The sequence below is a fragment of the Camellia sinensis genome, chromosome 2, assembly GCF_055761805.1.
Source record: "Camellia sinensis isolate YWXY chromosome 2, ASM5576180v1, whole genome shotgun sequence".
NCBI lineage: Eukaryota > Viridiplantae > Streptophyta > Magnoliopsida > Ericales > Theaceae > Camellia > Camellia sinensis.
The window spans coordinates 98,451,324-98,467,122 of NC_138962.1; positions in this window are offsets into that span (position 1 = coordinate 98,451,324).

Consider the following 15,799-nt stretch of genomic DNA (forward strand, 5'->3'; position numbering starts at 1 on the left):
TATGTATAAAGAAATATGATTTGTCATTTATTTTGATTTTTAAAACTTTAAAACATCAATTTCAAATTGAAAAAAGTAAAAAAAAAAAATTATGTAAATTTTTTGAAAACACTTTTAAGAAAATTCTACTTAATTGTTTTCCGTATTTTTTTGTTTTTACTAAATTTTTTTCATATTTTTAGCAATTTTTAAAATTTTTAGACACACTTAACATAAATACACTTAAAAAGTATAATTTTTGTGATTTTTTTTAAAAAAAATCACTAAATACCAAAAATACAAAAAAATAGTATATTTTTCGTATTTTTGTGTATTTATTAATTTTTTAAAATATGTTTTTACAAATATTTTACTTTTTAGATACATCTAAGTAAGGTGCATCTAAAAAAGTATAAAAAAATGCTTAAAATTTTAAAAGTATTCACTAAAAACAAAACAAAAATGAAAAACAAAAAACTAAATTTTTAAAAAACTTAATTCAAAAAACTGAAACCAAATACACTGAATGTTTTTTTTTTTTTGAAAAATTTGAAAAACTGAATTATTTTTTTTATACAAAACTGAAAATTTTGTGTCTATAAAGGAGTATGATGATGGAACATTGATGTGCAAAACTAAAAATAAAAATAAAAAATTTAAAAATGAAAAAACTGATAATGTTCTCAATTTTAAAATTTGAAAAAACTAATCACTGTGTTTGGTTTGAGTTTTTTGGATTAAGTTTTTTAAAAACTGACTTTTTTGGTTTTTGTGTTTTTTTGTTTTTAGTGAATATTTTTTAAATTTTAAACATTTTTTTTTACTTTTTAGATGCACCTTACTTAGATGTATCTAAAAAGTAAAAAAATTATGAAAAAATATTTTAAAAAATTAATAAATACATAAAAATACAAAAAATGTACTGAATTCTTGTATTTTTTTTTGTATTTTTGGTATTTAATGAATTTTTAAAAGATTTGTTTTTACAATTTTTTTACTTTTTAGGTATATTTATGTTAGGTGTATCTAAAAAGTAAAAAAATTACTTAAAATATTAAAAAAATTTAGTAAAAACAAAAAAACAAGGAAAATAAGATAGTAGAATTTTCTGAAAAGTGTTTTGGAAAACTGGAAACCAAGCAAGGTGAATAATATTCTTTGTTTTATTAGATAGTTGAATCAAACCAATAAGTAGAAGGGTAAAATCGTTTAATCTCATACTCTGTTTTTTTTATCAATTAGTGAAACAATTATATGGGACATTACTATGCAAAATTGATAATGTTCTTAGTTTTAAATATTGAGAAAAACTGATAATATTCTGAGTTTTACTAAATAAAACTTATTTGTTCAAAAAATCTTAAATAGGATCTGAACTACCATATCATTTATAAATAAGACTTTTAAATAATTAACTCTAGAATAAATTATTTAATAAGAAAATTATATAAAAGTTTACTTTCTAAACCCAATAATGTGTACAAGATATAATTGACAGGTGATTAGAGAAAGATATGAGAGAGAATTTCTTCAAATATCCTAATTAATTGTCAAATCATTAAATTTAGGATAAATTACACTTACACCTCCTAAGGTTTGAGTTTAATACATATCACCCTCTAACGTTTGGAAAATTATACTAACCCCCTGTCATTGTAATTATTTAGACAGAATGAAGACATTGAACTCATGCACTCTCTCTTTTTTTGCTTTGCTTTACTTTCTCTTTTTTTTCCCATTTCCTTTATTTTTTTTTAAATGTAATTTCCTCTATTTTTCTACTAGGAGTTGTTACCTTTTATATAAGCAAGGGGATTTGTGAAATGAGACTATTAACCACAGGGTTGGGAATGTAATTTCTAAAACGTTAAGAGATGAGTAGTAATTAAACCAAATTTCAAGGGGTGTCAATGTAATTTACCTTTAAATTTAACAAGTAGTAAGTCTTCTAACTTTATCTTAGGTTTTAATATAATCTTTTTTTAATTCTTCCATGTAAGCACTTTAACTTTGCTTTTGCTTCAATGTAACTATTTATTTTTTATTTTTTATATTTAAATCTCTAACTTTAACCATTAGAGAAATTTATTTATAAATCTCATTAGAGGACTTGTAACCCAATCAATTTACAAAGTATTCTTGTGTTCCATCTAATCCTATACATTTGAACTTATACTTCAATAGATTTGTTATCATTTATTAGAAGTATTATGTGAACTATTTTACCCTTATAGACTTATATTATAATATATATATATATTATACCATATATCTAAGAGCGAGAAAATCATTTATTAGATATCTTTTATTTATGATATATATAAAATAGAAAAAATTAGTGACAAATCCAATTTAAGGAGGGTATAAGGTATTAGATTCAGTGGATGTTTTTTTATTGGTAAGAGGTCCACCATTTGTGAAATAGTTTGGTGAGAAGTACTTTTGTTATTCTGGGAAGACATTTTGTTTTTAATTTTACTCCTTAATTTACCTGTTGACTCTTTTTTTTTTTTTTTGCTATATGTTGAAATTTATATTTATCTGTTCAAAATTGAAGGTCCATTTTCCTATCTATTTGAAATTTCACAAACTTGTTTTCTATCTGTTGAAATTATCCATTGCAACAAAAACAACACACCAACAGATAAAAAAAATAACAACACACCAACAGATTAAAAAACAACAACACAAAATAAATAAAAAAAATAACAATTTTATAGATATGAATAACTAAATCCAAAATATATCTGTTCAACAAAGAAAAACAATTATCATTAGAGTGGGATGATTAACAACAACAACAATAAAGAAAAAAAAATTATCTTTTTGTTTTATCTGTTCAACAACAACAACAAAGAAAAAAAAATTATTTGTAACAACAGATCTATATTCTAGGGTTTTTGTCCAACAAATCTATATTCTAGGTTATTTTGCAATTAAAATGTATTTGGCCTCACAGCCATCTTGAATGCCAAACTCTAGGCGACCAAAGACCTCGCCAAAGCAGATCTAGCGATACCTGATTACACAGATCACATGAATACAACAAACTAAACCGTAAACCCAAAATTATGGGATTACTTGGATCTTTATACACATGTTGATATGCACCCTTCGAAATACTCATCTGATGTATCTATACTACATCTAGGCAAACATCTAAAGACCCTGCAATGAAGGATTTGTTGAGATTTGAGAATGAATAGGTTGAGATATTCAGCATTGACGAACACCGGATAGAGTGTTACTCGTCAAAGTTTACTTCTATCGCCAGAGTTCGCCATAAACCATGAAAGGGAGAGTCAGTGCGGCAGATGATCGTCTTAGATCAGGTTTCTCTACAGGTGAAGACCGAGAGTAGATAAGAACCTTGAAATTCTATGTACCAACGCCGGAGCAAGCCAGTGTGACATCATTTTTGAAAGATCTGGATCTACCACCACCGCCTCCTCGTTCATCGCCATATAAGAGTATAGCACTGACTCCGCTGGACAGATCGAACATTGGTGGCAAAGAGTCGTTTTGAATCTTCTTCTTTAGGCCTTTGGCGGCGGAGGACGATAGAAGAGGAGAAGAAGGAAGAGGAAGAGGTGTTGCGATAGTTCGCTGGTGTTGCAATGCGATTGAGAGGTCGAACAGCGACTCTAACGACTTAGGTGACTCCAACAACTACAATACAGAAAGAAAGAGAGTTAGGGTTTGAAAAGCGCGCATGCACGTGAGAGAGAGAGAGAGAGAGAGAGAGAGAGAGAGAGAGAGAGAGAGAGAGAGATAGGGTTAGGGGCATGTTGGTTATTTTGTTTAAGTTTGTCCTTTTGGACAAAGTACTCTAGCGCTTGGACTTTTGACAAAAAAAATTTGAAAATTGGACTTTTCACCCAAGTGCCCTATAAAATATTGTATATAAATATAGAAGATTATTATTCTTACTGTTTTGTTTCCTCAATGTAAAGGATTCACTTTTATCAAAGATCTTTTTTCCCATTATTTTACAATAAGCTTCTGTTATGGAAGAACATTTAGAAGAGAAGGTTAGTTGTACATATAGACTAATGATAGAGATTGTGGTGGATTCGCAATAGAGATGATGGTAAATCGACGATGAACAATCATTTTTTGCCATTGTCATACATAAATCATAGTCTCCCTGTCGGTTTGTGTAGTCATCGATATTGTGTAGTTTATGTACTAATATTATGCCGGAGTTTATTATATACAGGTTTTTCTAAAAGGTGCATCAATATATATATGAACTATCTGATGATTTTTTATATATTGTTTGGTGATTAGTTGTATATTATGGGTGTTTGGAAAGTTGTTATTTTAGTAAGTTAAAATTGTTGTGTTTAGGAAGATGATTAGATTTTTTTTGTAATTGGATATGATGTTTGTGAGAGAAAAAGTGAAATGATTATGGATTGTATGTGACATTTTGTTTTATTAACTATTTTAGCATATTTTGTCTTTTTTGTGAATTTTAGCCTAAAAGAGGCTAAGGCTGTGTTTGGAGAAGCTCTCCAAATACATCTTCACCCATTGATTTCAGTGTGGTATTTGTTTTGAGTTTTCAAATTATAATTCCACACCCATTTTTGAAAACTTCTTTCCAGGCGGGAAAATTTGGCTAACCCGGTCGTCTCCTGAACATCCGGCCAGTTGACCAGAATAGTGTTCGATTTTTATTTTTTATTTTTATTTTTGCACCTGTTATTAATTTATTTTAAATAAAAAATATTTTCAGAAAAATTTTCAAAATTTTTATGAGTTTTGAATAGGACTTTGGGTTATGTGTTTGGTTATGAGTTGTAAGTTTTTGAATTAAATATCATATGTCACATCATTCATTTCAAACTCAATTCAAAATTCTTTTCAAAACTCATAACTAAACAAAATTTTCACACTCAAATCATAATTTCAAAACTCACAATTTTAAAATATAACTCTATTCTCAAATCATATTTAGAAAACTCTACTAAACGCTACCTAAAATTTTTCTTGCCAAACACCCTCATTTGTTACTATATTTGTTGGTTGAGCAATCATTTTTATTGCTATTGAACAATTGAAATAGTCAATCTTTTTTTTTTTCAATTTTATTTCGTGTTTTCATATTGCAGTGTGAACGTTTACATTGGTGTGAGTTTACCTTTTTTAAGGCTAGTTATATATTAATTATAAACTGTGAACATTCACATTATATTTTGGTATAAATTTTATTTTTTTCGAAGGTTAGTTGTATGTTTGTTGTTTTTGTCACTATACTTGTTGGTTGAATAATCATTTTTTGTTATCATTGAACAATCGAAATAATTAATTTTCACTTTTTTGTTTTTTATTTTGTTTCATGTTTTCATGTTGCAATTTGAATGTGTACATTGCTATGAGTTAGTTTTGTTAACGGTAATTGTATGTTAATTGTAAATGGTGAACATTCACATTATATTTTGATATGAGTTTTATTTTTTTAAAAGTTAGTTTTATGTTTGTTCTTTAGTATGAACATTCACATTGTTCTTTGCTATATATTTTGTTTTTCAAATGTTAATTGTATATTTGTTATTTACAATAAACATTTACATTGTAATGTAATTTTCGTTTAGATTTTTATTGCGTTATTTTTAAATTTTCATATTATAAAAAAGAGTGAAAATAAAATATTTATTATTTTTCATAATTTTAAAAGAATAAATTTTAAATACAATATTTATTAGTTTCCATGATTTCAAATTTACAATTTATCTTCTATGAATAATGCTATATGTATCAATTAGTGTACTAACTAGTGTGCCAATTAATGATGTGGCATGATTTAAGAAGTTTTTGGTATTTGTAATGTAATTAATGAGTGGAGTCAATAATAATGCCGTAATTAGTATTGGTACACTAGTTAATACACTAGTTAGTGCATGTAACACCACCGATCTTCTATATTTACATTGCCTTACTCAAATGTGAATGTTCACATTTTTTTACGTTGAATGTGTTTCTAAAAGCAACGGCGTTGCTTGTCAATTGGTTTTTTAATTGATTTTTTGGTTTTTTAATTATTTTAATTTAAAATTAAAAAATTCGTTTGGATTGTCTTTTTTGAATTTTTTGAAAGAAAAATATTGACGTTTTAGCTTATTTTTATCTTTTAGTGACTATTTTAGTCCGAACTAAACTTGCCAAACAAAGCCATAGGATTGGTTTGGGATGTGGCAGTTTTTTGACCTTTTGGCTTTTTAACTTTTTTAGCATGGGCTAAAAAGCTTTGTTTGGAATGAATTTTTTGACTTTTGTGAGAGAAAAAATGAAACGATTATGGTTTAGATATGATATTTTATCTTATTAATTTTTTAACTTATTTTGTGAGTTTGTAGCTATTTTAACTCAAGATTGGGATGCCAAACGAAGGCATAATTTCTTTTATTTTTTTTTATTAGAAATTATTGTCTTTTATATAAGTAAAAAGAGATTGTGAAATGAGATTATTAACTAAAAGGATAGAAATATAATTTTTAAAACAACAAAAGATGAGATATAATTAAATATGATTGAATCAACCAGCAAAAGTTGTTAACGTAATTTACCCATAAAAAACAGTAAGACGAAATTCACAATTTTATATTAATTGATTTAAAACCATAAAACAACATAAAAATTTGTGATTAATTGGTCGCGTGATACCTCGTTTTTTGATCGAGTCACATGGGGTACCTCTGAACACCACTTTCTCTTTTGCTTTCGATAAAGAGTCGCTCTTTCACTTCAGTTAAAGGCCACCTAAAAACACGAATTCAACCACTCCACAATTGTTCCATTTCTTAATTAAAAAATTTTGAGGGTGGTTTAGAAATATGTTATTTTAATAAATTTTTAATTTTTTTTTAGACTCGTTTAAGAATATGTTATTTAAGTATAATTTTAAATTTTTTAATTATAATACGAGATAAAAAAAATTAATATATTTAAAATAATATTTTAATTTTTTACAAAAGAATATGTAAAAAGTAAAGAGAAAAAGAAATTTTTAATTTTTTGATATAAGTTATAAGTTATTTAATTTTTTTAGTAATATTTTTACTTTTAGACTAAAAGTATTATCTGCCAAACGAGACTTAAAATTAAAAAAATAAAATTTGTATTAAAAATAGGTAATATAAAATAATGTAATTGTGTGAATTTACCTTTTTGCCCCTATGTGAGGTCATCTCATGCGCCAGCATATCACATGCCTGTTGACTGAAATTAAATTTTATTTTATTTTTCAACAATGATAGAGATTACTAATTTTTGAGCTTTAAAAATATCACTAATGACATGGTACTCAATAAAAAAAGAAAAAAAATACAACACCAAAGTCAAAATATCAAATCATTTTTGGTAAAGCCCACTACCACATCATTAGTGATAGCACTAATTAGTGCTCTCATTCATTTTCCTTTATTTTTTCTTTCTCTTATGCAGCTGGCACTTGACAGGATTCTTAGCTGGCACGTGACGGGATTTTCTTTTTTTTTACATTATTTATTTATTTATTTGTCGTCTTGTGGGGCATGCAAGGAATCTCTAATTTTTTGTCATCAGTGAGGGCCTTAATTTTCATCACTGTCTCCAAGCCTTGTAAACGGGTCCCCATACAATGCTTAAAAGTTTATTTATTTATTTTTTTATTTTTTTGATATTTTTTTTTTCAGAGATGAAAGTGAATTAAAAGTTGAGTCTTATTTACCATAGACGTCTTATTTTTATTTATTGTGATCGTCACTTTATCATTCGTACAATTGGCTAATCAACTGATCTGAAATGATCAGTATAAATAAATTTGGACAATTCCAACAAACATCAAATTCGATGAATATAATATTTTTATAATTTTTTGTTATATTTTTTTATTTAATTTTTTATTTTATAGTTGCATCAACATTATTATGCATGATAGAAGCATTTTAAGGTTGTTTTAAGAAATTATAAATAAATTAATTTTTTTACTTATTATGAAAAACAGAGCTGTTACAGGGCCTGAAATTTTCGAGCTCGAATTTGTCCCGAATCCAAAACGACGTCGTTTTAGATTATCTTACCGGTAAAAGAATTGTAATATATCTTACCGGTAAGAGAATTTTATTACATGTTACTGATAAGAGAACCCAAAACGACGTCGTTTTGGGTTCGAGCCAATTTCGAGTCAAACAATTTTGGGCCCTCAAACATTTTTCTATGAAAAAATATATAAAAAATAGAGAAATAATGTGATTTAAATTAGTTTATAAGTCACTTCTCAAAAGAAGCATGGTAAACAATTTACAAAATTTATTAAATTGATTCTATTTTTTACCGCCCATTGCTCCACCACCGCGATCTACTTTGCTCCCTCCTTGATTTTATTTAGGGCAAATTTCACTTTACTCCCTGTCGTTTGAATCAAGTGTGGTTTATCTCCTAACGTTTAGAAATGATCACATAATCTCCACGTGATTTGTAAACTAAAGTGCACAGTTAAACATTTCGTTCAACTTAATAGTAAGTGTGAAACATATGGCAAATATAAGGGGGTTATGTACTCATTTTCAAATTTCAATGAGGTAAATCACATATGAAATAAAGTACAAGAGGTTGAAGTACACTTTACGTTTCAAATAAAAGATTAAAATATCCGTAGTTCACACACCTAAGTTACTTAGATACAGATGTATTTTAGTCTTTTTATTAAATCGTTAATAGGCCAAACAGTGCATTTCAATCCACAATCATGTGGTTGCTATGTGGTCATTTCCAAACAGTAAGGAGGTAAATCGCACATAACCCAAACCACAAAAAGTAAAGTGAAGTTTGCCCTTTTATTTATTAAATATATTTATATATATAATTTAATTTTTTTTAATATAATAAAAGTAGAATATTAAAATATTGCAGTTAATATTTATTTTCACTCATTTATTTATTATAATACACCCTTTAACTCTCCTTAATTATAAATTATTATTTATAATTTTACTTAAAAAAATTATTTGTAAAGTTACAAAATTAACTCGCTTCCCGCACTCCCCGCTATGATATGGGCGGGGGTGGGGACAGAAGATGACAAATCCGCTCCAAACCTATTCCGTTGCCATCCCTACTCATTGCTATTAGCTACCATCACTGATAACCTCCTTCGCCAACCACATTCAACCACCATCTCCCTCAATCACTAATCACCTGCCATCACCACCAACCATCTCTTACCGGCGATAAACACCTTCGGCCACCACATTTTCTTGAAAATCACATTCAACCAGCACTTTATAAATTAAGACAAATATTAAAAACTAAATAATAGCTAAGAATCTCTCTATCCATAAATAAATAAACCCAAACACAAACCTAAAATCCCAAATTCTAAATGAAGATAGAATTTAAATCACAATTATACCACTTTATCAATTTATAATAGGTTTGAACAATTTCAAACAGGAAAATGACAACACTGTGTTAAAAAAATATTAAAATATATGACAAGTACATGAAAATTGCAAGAATTTTTTTTTTCATAAATCCCATGTATAGGACTTATTTACCTAAAAACTCTTTACTTTTTGTTTTTCTTATAACTCATTTAATCCTATGGCATACAAAATTACATAACGACAATGCTACGTAGCTCAAATTTTGTGGCTCAAAAGTGACTCAAATGGCCAAAACGACGTTATTTTGAGTACAGAACAACATAAAAATGGCCAAAACGATGTCGTTTTGGCCATTTGAGCCACTTTTGAGCCACAAAATTTGAGCTACGAGACATTTTCCATTACATAAACACTCAAATATTTCAATCACACATGTTTTGGAGTTCGAATTGTAAACTCCTAAGTAATGATATACTAGGAAGGTAACTTTCTAAAATCTCCAAATATGAATTTATTGTGGTGTTTTGAGAAGTTGGTGAAATGTTATCTTTTTAGTTTTTTTAGGCCTATTTTGAGAAGATGATAAAAAGTGACATTTTAGCTTTTAACCAAGCTTTTAACTTTTTTAGACAAATGATTTGAGAAGTTGATAAAAAGTTACTTTTGCCTTTTTTAGATTAATATTTGTTTATGGTGTCAAATCACAATAAAATGACCAAACTACTTCCATGCAATTAAAAATATTTACAACTTCATCCATATAGCACATTTTGACCCATGAGGGATAGAATTGTAATTTCATCAGTGACTAAAAACCAACTTCCCAAATGAAAAAAAAAAAAAAAAATACAAAAAAGCCAACTTTTGGCTTTTGCTACAAACCTAAAAAAATGGCTAAAAGCCAAGTTCCCAAAACACCCCCTAGCCTATTTTGTCTTTTTATGGATAAAAAATGTGAGAAGTGATGTGATCCAAAATGGGTAAAAAGCTAAAAGTTGCCTTTTTATTTTGTTCCCAAAAGACCCCATTGCTACGAATATCTTAAATCAATATTTCATTCTCATTGTGGAATCAATTTTGACAAGCATCCGATATCATCCTAGTCGAGCTATCTTACTTTAGATATTGAAAAAAAAATAAAGCAAAAGAAAGCGAAAAAAAATAAAGAAAGTAAAGTAAAGAAAAAAAAAAGGATGTATGAATTCAATATTTTTATTCTGACTAAATAATTATAATGACAGAGAATTAGTGCAATTTCTCAAACATTAAAAATAATATGTATTAAATTCAAATCTTAAAATGTGTAAGTGTAATTTATCTTTTTTTTATCAAAAATGTTTGGGAGCTCTAAACTATGAGCTCTAAAGGAGCTCTAGGGGGTGAACCCCACTCATTGATGTGCTATTTTGGCCTTAGTTTTTCTTTTTTCTTTTTATTGTTTTATTTTTTTTTTAATTTTCACCTCATTAGTGTTCAATTAGAACTTCCAAACTAGATGGATGAATCATTATTATTTTTTTATAAATCAAAACATATTTAATAATACATGTGACTGTATGGAATAATTTTAGATAGAGGAGGGCCCTCTCTTTCTACTGTCAAATCATAATCATAAACATAACCACAATGATTGATAGCTCTAAAAATAAAATTTTAAATAGAGTTTTACTAAATTGATAACTTCAAAAAAAATGAAATTAAAATATCACATCAAGATACAACAATGATTCATCCTTCTAATTTAAGAACTCTAATTAAATACTAATGAGATAGAAATTTAAAAAAAAAAAAAAAAAAAACTAAAACTAAAACCAAAATATCACATCAATAAATAGGATCCACTCTCAAAAACTCTTTTAAAACTCATATCCCAAATATTTTTGCATCAAGATAAAATCCACATAATTATCTCATCATTAGAACTAGAGCACTTGCCCAAGAGCTCTTAAACACTTTTCTAAACATAAATGAAAGAAGACAATAATGGAGTCCCATCTCAGTGGCCTACTTTGCACTCATTTCTCAGCATTTCAGTGGCATCTAGCTAGTTAGCAGGACTAAAGCAATTGAACTCATCACCTCGCACTTCTTGCTAAAAGGGAATGGGTGGTTGTGTATTTGCAAAGGCTTATTTTATAAAAGTTAATTTTTTTATTTTTTAAAAAATAATATATAAAAGAAAAAAAATGATATGATTTAAAAAGTTAAAAAATTAAAATTAAAAATTAACTTTCAATTAAGTTACCAAAACTAGCTTGAGAAATAAAAGAGAAATGACAAAAGGAAAATGAAACGAAAACGAGTCAAGTGATGGGGTTTTAAAGAAAATATGACCTTTTTTTGTTTTAATGAAAATTTAATGCGCAAACTGCACATCAATGTTGGGGTGGGCGAGATAGGTGACTGCGTTGAATCCCTAATTTTGACAAAATTTAAGTACACTTTCAAATAATGTCTGAGTCTATATGATTAGCAAGATTAATAACAAAAATATTAATAATTTATGAAATTAATATAAAATTGATTATTTAATTGGATTAGTATCTATAGCGACCCCGGTCTTTTCCCGTTTGATTATTGTATCCGGACTTAGGTTCCGTAGATTCTGTCATTATATAATTGTTGTTGTTGTTGTCCCTTATTTTCTCATTTGGAATTATAGGATGTGTTTGGGCAGGTTTGTTTCAGGTTGGTAGGGTTTAGAAACCAAGTGTTGCTGTCCAGAATTTTGGATCTTCGCTCGAGCGAGGAGTTTGTCGCTCGAGCGAGATGTTATTTTAGTTCTTCGCTCGAGCCGAGGTTTGGTTGCTCGAGCGAGAGTTTGCGTCTGGCTTGGACCAGTAGCTTTGCATTCTTGGCTCGAGCGAGCTTTTCTTCGCTCGAGCGAGTTAGTTCATTCTTCGCTCGAGCGAGAGTTCCTTCGCTCGAGCGTGTGTCTGGTTACAGACCTGAGGGTTTGAGTCCTTCGCTCGAGCTAGATTTCTTTCGCTCGAGCGAGCTTTTGGGTTGTTGGCTCGAGCAAGGCTTCCTTGGCTCGAGCGTAGTTTTTCTGTGTCTGGTAGCTCGAGCGACCAAGTCTTCGCTCGAGCGAGCCTGTCAGGTTTAAATAGGCAGCAGCGTGTTTCAGATCTGTTTTTCTTGCACTTTCATATTCCAAAACCCTAGTTACGAGTTCTCTCTCCCTCTACACACCTTCTCTCTTAGGATTGATCTACTTAGGGTGTGTTTCTACCCTAGATCCTTCATTAAAAAGATAGAGTGAGTCGAGGGCTTCCATTTAATCTGAATAGTTGGCGATTTGGAGCACTTTGGTGTTTGGATATCATCTCTGTCTTCTCCATTTGGGTTGTTGTCTTCGAGGTAGGGATTTCCTACTCCATCTTATAAGTTTTGTTCTAAGTTTTAGTATTTTGATATGTTGGGGGCACTTTGGTAATTTTGGGGAAAATCCTAGTTGTATTAATTAATTAATTTGTATAATTAATTTAAGGGAATTGGGGAATTTGGTTAAATTCATGAAATTGGGAAATTTATTGATTAAATGGTGTAGTTGGATAATTTAAATCACTCGCCTATGGAATTGTTGATATATTTATTTCCAAGTTTAGAAATAACTGTTTTGGGCTATCGGTGGAGGATAGTCGTGATTGTTGTAGACAATGCATGTGGATTAGGTATAACTGAAACTAATCACATTAGTTGAGTCATTAATTTTGACTGTTGAATTAATACAGACATTATGTGTATTGATTGTGTGATGTATATGTTATGTGTTTACATACTTTGTTTTGTGTGGGAGGAGATAGGGGATGTACTCCACGGTTTAGGGGAAGATAGAGGATGGACCTCTAAACCAGATTTTGTTTGGGAGGAGATAGGGGATGGACTCCATTATCATCACTGTTATGTGTGCTTATCTATATTGAAGTGTTTTAATGATACAACACTAAAATGTGTATCAAACTGGAAGTATGAAGTGTTTTGATTTGAGCTTGAGTCTCATTTATTTGTTGATATTGGAGGAATGTGAATATGATATATATATATAATTCACTGTGGTAAGTTTGGCCAGGTTCTGAGCCATGATGATAAAGTTGGAAAGTAAAACGTGTCTTAGACAATAGTGTCATGAGACTGTAAAATGGAGTAATTTATTATCTTGGTTAACCATATGTTGAATGCTATTGCTTTATTCATTGCTTATATGTGGTTTAGTATTTTTCTACTGGGCTGTGGCTCACCCTATATGGGAACATCATTTTCAGGTTCAGGTGATAAGCTACCTCCAAGGACTTAGCTTGGAAGGGACTTGGATTTCGAAGACTATCTTTAGTTAATTTTCTTTATTTATTAGTACATGTAAACATCCAAGCCTAGGGCTTTTCATGTAATTGAGTTAGAACTCATCTTTTTGTATCCAAGTGTTGGCTTGGAAAGATGTAAGCCTGTAGGGCATTTTATTCGATGTTACATGTAATGCTTTTATTTAGTAATACTCTGATGAATGAATTAATGAATTGTTTTCTTTAAATAGTGCATGTCAATGACATATATATAATGGGTTTATTTTGAGGGCGTTACAACTTGGTATCAGAGCGTACCGGGTTTGAATACTTTGGGTACGTGGGAAGTGATTAGTATCACATTGGGTTCGTCTCGTTTGATAGAGACTTAGTGTAATGTTATATGCTTATGTGATAACATGTTTATGTGATTATGTGGGTATGGAATGTAGTTTCTAGGATGTTGATTGGACCCTTGAGTTTCTAGTAGTCTTGTTGGAAAGGCACTTGATCACTGCTGCTTCTAACCGGAACTATAGTAACGCATTGGGACTATCATTATCCGGGAATGAAATTCTTAGGTGCTTATGTGATTATGTGCTTACGTGGAATGAATTATTGTTGTCCATTGCATTAGGACGCGAGTGTTTAGCTTCGGCACATTTATTAATGTGCTAATGTCTTTGTTTCCTTTATTAGGATGTCAGGACGAGGACGCGGTAGGCGTGGTAGGCCGGGTAGGCAGGAGGTGCCTGTGCCAGAGGAGATTCCGGCAGTTCAAGAGGGAATTGGCCAGGCCAATGTGGCCGAGCCAGTAGGCCAGCAGGCTATGGGCGCTCTAGCCCGAGAGATAGCAGGGGCATTCAGGGAGTCAGTAGGCATTCTCAGAGCTGAGAATCAAGCTCAGGCTGTTATTGCGGATGCAGGACCTTCCTTTCTGAAGAGGGAGTTCTTCCGGTCTAATCCGGATGAATTTGTGGGTGATCCTAAAGAGCCGCTTAAGGCAGATGAATGGCTCGAACAGACAACGAAGACGTTTGAGATGCTTGGCATCGAAGACGAGGGGTTGAAAGTGACCTTGGCATCTTTCCAGTTGAAGGGGGATGCGGGTCAGTGGTGGAAGTTTACTAAGGGGCGTATAGGAGGTACGTGGGAGGCTTTTGTGAATGCTTTTCAGGAGAAGTTTTTATCTCCGGCAGTCAGGGAGAAGCTGCGAGACCAGTATTGTCAGCTTAAGCAGGCGAGTTCTTCAGTGGCCGAGTTTGAGGCTGCATTTACTAGTTTGTCCAGGTTTGCACCTGAGTTGGTGGCGTCTGAGGAACGCCGTTGTATTGAGTTTGAGAAGAAGTTGAGGCGTGGCCTCAAGCTGAGAGTTGGGGGAACTATGATTCGGGATTATGGGCGTATGGTTGATGCTGCAGCCCACATGGAAATCATGATGCAGGAGGAGGAGGAAGGACAGAAGGGCTCCAAGAGGAGTCAGGATGGTCAGAGTGATGGTAGGAGACAGAAGGGTTTTAATCCTCAGCAGTCTCAGGACAGCTTTTCTAGATCGACTTTTCCTGTGCCGAGTGCTAGTTCGGGGAAAGGCAGTCAGGGAGACATTACCTGTTTCAAGTGTGGCCAGCTGGGCCACAAGTCTCCAGTTTGTCCTCAGAGGGGAGGAGTGCAGAGAGCAGCATCATCTTCGGCTCGATCCCAGAGCCAGAGTCAGGGTAGAGGCCAGCCACTCTCGTGTTATCAGTGTGGTCAGCCAGGGCATATGAAGAGGTATTGCCCGCAGTTGGGTGGCACACCTGGTGCATCTGGTTTGAGGCCGATTCAGGGTCAGCAGCCAGCTCAGTCGGGTCAGGCCTCGAAGGCCAATCAGGGGGCTTCATCGTCCCAGTCGGTGCAGCAATCTTATGCTCCTAGGGGTGAGCAGGTCGATCAGAGGTCGTCTGGGCGCATGTATGCTGTTACCGCGCAGGATCTTGTGCCAGCACCATCAGTTGTGAGAGGTACCTTCTTGTTTTGCAACTCGGTTGCTAATGTTTTGATTGATACGGGTGCATCTCATTCCTTTGTGTCTGCTGCATTTGCATCTGTTTTGGAGTTGGAGTTAGCACAGCTAGCATCTCCTATTTTTGTAGTGTCACCTCTTGGGGGTGAATTGATTTTGAAACA